Here is a 4,819-nt window from a genome sequence, read left to right as displayed (position 1 = left end):
ACACATATACGCCCCACTTTTGTATCTACAGTATATGGAACATCTGGTGTGAATCATTGGTTTAAATCTACACACACTCACACCACAACAAACATGTATTGCAGGTGTGTCCATGGGAAGGGGGGTTTTCCATGAGGAAAAGGCTACTTGGCACCTGAGTTGAGGGGGGTGGAGAGGTTGACGGGGGTGTGCGGGGCAGGCCGCAGGTAACACAAGTCAGTGCAGGCTTGGACGTGAGAGGGAGAGGTTGTCATGTCCATATATTCAGCAACTCGTTCTCCTACGCAATATACTTAAAAACGAAAGTGTGATAAAGATTTGTTAACTGATTTGCGCTGAAAAAAATCCTCGCATTGGGCTTGTGTTGGTCGCATTACGATTTTGTAGAGGAAAAGCGCCCTGCGGTGCTCACTGAGGTCCTCAGCCTTGTGTGTGTGTGTGTGTGTGTGTGTGTGTGCGTGCATGCGTGCGTGCGTGTGTGTGCGTTTGTGTGCGTGCGTGCTGAATCCCCAAGCTGTACACCGGAGAGACTCAGTGTCAACTGAGCTACAGTAACTTCAAAGGTAAGTAAAAAAATGGATGAATAATTCTTTTAAGATCTCTTTTATATGATGCATATTAATTTATGTTAATTCAACATTATTTGTGTAGAGCGCATTATATATGTGTGTGTGTAATTTACAATTTGTGACGGCAGAATTGAGTTATTAGCTCTTGGACCCCACCTTTCTAACTAATCTATTTTCTCATGTGTATAATACATATATTATACACACACACACACACACGCACACACATCCCCAGGAAGCAGTCAGTAGCAGCTAACTCCCAAGTACATATTTACTGCTAGGTGAACAGGAACATCAGGGTGAAAGAAACTGCCCATTTCTTCGCCTCCACTGGGAATCGAACCATTGCTATTAGGACTCCCAAGCACTGTCGACTCAGCCACGAGGCCCCCAATGTGTGTGTGTGACTGTGTGGGTGTGTGTGTGTTTATTATTTGTGCTTGCAGAATCGAGCTATTAGGTCTTCGAATTAGCTATTAGCTGTTAATTTAACAATAGTTATGTAGCGTGCCTTGTGTGTGTGTGTGTGTGTGTGTGTGTGTGTGTGTGTGTGTGTGTGTTTTCAACCTAATTAATATTTCCTTACGAATATAATTTATTCAAATAAACTCGCATCTCATAACACTTCAGCTGGAAATATTTCCTCCTCCATTCGCTGGCGGCTATTCACACCCATTTAACTCATCCAACTATCCAACTCTCGTACCGCACCGCACACTGTAATACCAAGGAAAGCTCCCCTCCCTAATGGTACATCCTCTTGCCGACCAATACAACCGCCCGCATGTTGACCAGTACACCCGCCTGCTTGCCTACCAGTCCAGCGCGGTGACTTCAACGCCGCCTCCACCAGATACCGATCCAACCACCTCCCACGCATCCTACTCGCATGGACTTACTTTTGAGCGTACTAACACGTTTTTCATATGATTTTTCTCATTCTGCGCACCTGAAAGGCGCACGTTCTCAATCTTTACTCTTTTACACACTTTAGCTGATCTGCCCAGTCACTAATAAAAAAAAAAAAAATATATATATATATATATATGTATATATATATATATATATATATATATATATATATAATATTTTTTTTTTTACACACACACACACGACGTGCCTAAGACAGAACTGCACTACTTGGTCTAGTATGCAGGATCCGATTTGCCTAACAGGCCGAATGATTTTCGTTATTTTCAGGTATGTCTTTAGATTGGTTGTTTTCTAACAGCAATCTATTGCATTAGGAACATGAATCATTTCATGTTCTTCATGTTATGTTAGATTAGGTTATGTATAGGTTTGATAAAATTTCTTGTTAGTTCTGAATGAAAGTAAAAAAAAACACTTATGTAGTGCTACTCTCCACCTTCTGAAACCTGGGGTTCTCGATGGTGTCACGATAGTGGGTGTCTCCCCCCAGCCCAGATTCTCCCTCCCTCCTCTTTTCCCCTCTCACCACATTTTCCCATCTTCCCTCACCCTCTTCCTTTATTACTCCTCTTCCCCTCCCTCCACTCCTCTCCTCTCTTTTTTCACCTCCCTCCACCCCTCTCCTTTCTTTTTCCCCCTCCCTCCACCCCTCTCCTTTCTTTTTCCCCCTCCCTCCACCCCTCTCCTTTCTTTTTCCCCCTCCCTCCACCCCCTCTTCTCCTCTCTCTCCACCCCCTCTCGTCTTCCCTATCCCCCCTTCTCCACACCCCTTCTCTTCTTTCCCCTTCAGCCCCGCAATCTTTGCTCGCTTGTAATGCACACCAGATCTGTCCTCATACACTATACTTCACTACATTAGACAACCCACGGCTAAAAAGGCGGGATCCAAGAACTGATGCTCGTTCCTGAAAGTACAATTAACGAGCATACACACACACACACACACACACACACACACACACACACACACACACACACACACACACACACACACACACACACACACACACGAGGATATATGTGAACTTTTTATAACCTCAACATTAGAAATTACCACAGAAAGAATTGGAACAGTTGCCCCCTGCGTCAGGCTGAGCTCTGGTGCTCTTTGTTAATCCTGGAAAATGTCAAGGTACTGGGCAGGCAGGCCAGGTGTGGCAGGATATATGCCAAGGGCATCAAGGGGGAGAGAACGTGAAGGTGGGCAAGATAATACCCAGATAATGCCAATGTTATTGACAATAATAATGACTATGAAGATAATAATAATTTACATAAATATAATATTAATAATTCTGTACCAAAAAAATCATATTGACGTGATTTTTTCATTGGTAATACTGGTATTGGTAGTATGATGACGATAATGATAATTTAATTTTCTTGGGTATGATTTGTGTGTGTGTATTTACTGTTTTGTATTTACTATTTGTATCTGCAGAATCGATCTATTAGCTCTTGGACCCCGCCTTTATAACCAATTTATTTTTCTTCTATTATGTCTTGCATATATTTCTCTTACACACACATACACATCCCCAGGAAGCAGCCCGTAACAGCTGTCTAACTACCAGGTACCTATTTACTGCTAGGTGAACAGCTGCATCAGGGTGAAAGAAACTCTGCCCATTTGTTTGTGCCTCTGCCGGGGATCGAACCCGTAGGACTACGACCCCAGAGCTCTGTCCACTCAGCCTCGAGGCTCTCCCCAACCTTTGTACTCACCTAGTTGTGGTTGCGGGGTTGAGCTTCTGCTCTTTGGTCCCGCCTCTCAACTTGTGTGCGCGCGTGTGCGAGAGCGTGCTTCAGCTCCTTTTTGTTTGTTTTTGTTTTAACCATTAGTACATGGGAGCCGGTCGGCCGAGCGGACAGCACGCTGGACTTGTGATCCTGTGGTCCTGGGTTCGATCCCAGGCGCCGGCGAGAAACAATGGGCAGAGTTTCTTTCACCCTATGCCCCTGTTACCTAGCAGTAAAATAGGTACCTGAGTGTTAGTCAGCTGTCACGGGCTGCTTCCTGGGGGTGGAGGCCTGGTCGAGGACCGGGCCGCGGGGACACTAAAAAGCCCCGAAATCATCTCAAGATATGGTCTGTGTACCCTCCCTCATCCTTTTCTTAACTCCAACACCCCCACATTGTCAACCATCCCCTCCCCACCTCCCTCCTCTCCCTCCCTCTCTCCCTCCCTCTCTCCCTCCCTCTCTCTCCCTCCCCCCCGCCTACTCCTTCCAAGATATGACTCATCGCTGAAGTCTTGGTCCATCGCGTATGAAAATCCAGCGGGCTCAATATTACCCCCTCCCACCCCACCCCCTCCCCAGCACCCTCCCACCCCCTCCCCAGCACTCTCCCACCCCCTCCCCAGCACTCTCCCACCCCCTCCCCAGCACTCTCCCACCCCCATCCACCCCAGCCGCCTCCCACCACCTCCTCAGCACCCTTCCATCCTCCCAACAACTTTGCACCCTTCCCTTCTACCTCCCCATACCAACACACACTCCTTTTTACCTCCCCAGCACCCTTTACCTCTGCCACCCCATCTCCAACACTCGTCTTTCCCGCCCCTTCTCCTCACAACAGCCTTCGGTTCTTGCTCCCCCGCCTCAAAACCCATCTCTTCGTCCTCCCCATCACCAACACCCTCCCCATCACCAACACCCCACTAACACCCCTCTCCCTCAGTAAGGTGACTTGATCCCGTGTCAGCATAATCCTGACATTAGACTCCCTGTGCTCATTCTCCGCCTTCCTCCTTTTTTCCCAGTAATTATTCACCCCCTCTGACTCTCTCTGACACACTCTCTCTCTCTGACACACTCTCTCTCTCTCTCTCTCTCTGACACCCTCTCTCTCTCTCTCTCTCTCTCTCTGACACACACACTCTCTCTCTGACACACTCTCTCTCTCTGACACTCTCTCTCTCTCTCTCTCTCTCTCTCTCTCTCTCTCTCTCTCTCTCTCTCTCTCTCTCTCTCTCTCTCTGACACACTCTCTCTCTCTGACACACTCTCTCTCTCTGACACACACTCTCTCTCTCTCTGACACACACACTATCTCTCTCTGACACACACACTATCTCTCTCTGACACTCTCTCTCTCTCTCTCTCTGACACTCTCTCTCTCTCTCTCTCTCTCTCTCTCTCTCTCTCTCTCTCTCTCTCTCTCTCTCTCTCTCTCTCTCTCTCTCTCTCTCTCTCTCTCTCTCTCTCTCTGACACACACACACACTCTCTAACACACACACACACTCTCTTTGTCTCTGTGTCTCTCTTTTTTACTAGTTTGCAGGACATTTTCTTGCTAGATATTCCTTAGGC

At 47.1% G+C, this 4,819-nt stretch overlaps 1 protein-coding gene across 4 annotated transcripts in view; it reads left to right on the top strand.

The window, feature by feature from the left end:
• Positions 1-210: 210 nt before the first annotated feature.
• Positions 211-4,819, top strand: part of LOC123754903 (uncharacterized) — a 265,794-nt gene continuing 261,185 nt past the window's right edge. For 2 of the 4 annotated variants that reach the window (XM_069332768.1, XM_045737236.2), the window contains exon 1: positions 211-563. The gene's annotated coding sequence lies outside the window, so the exon portion shown is untranslated. The remainder of the gene's footprint in view (positions 564-4,819) is intronic. The other 2 variants (XM_069332770.1, XM_069332769.1) reach the window with 1 other exon arrangement.

The sequence above is a fragment of the Procambarus clarkii genome, chromosome 28 (assembly GCF_040958095.1).
Source record: "Procambarus clarkii isolate CNS0578487 chromosome 28, FALCON_Pclarkii_2.0, whole genome shotgun sequence".
Classification (NCBI taxonomy): domain Eukaryota; kingdom Metazoa; phylum Arthropoda; class Malacostraca; order Decapoda; family Cambaridae; genus Procambarus; species Procambarus clarkii.
The sequence above is the reverse complement of the archived record's forward strand: the minus strand, read 5'-3'. Positions and strand labels throughout refer to the sequence as shown.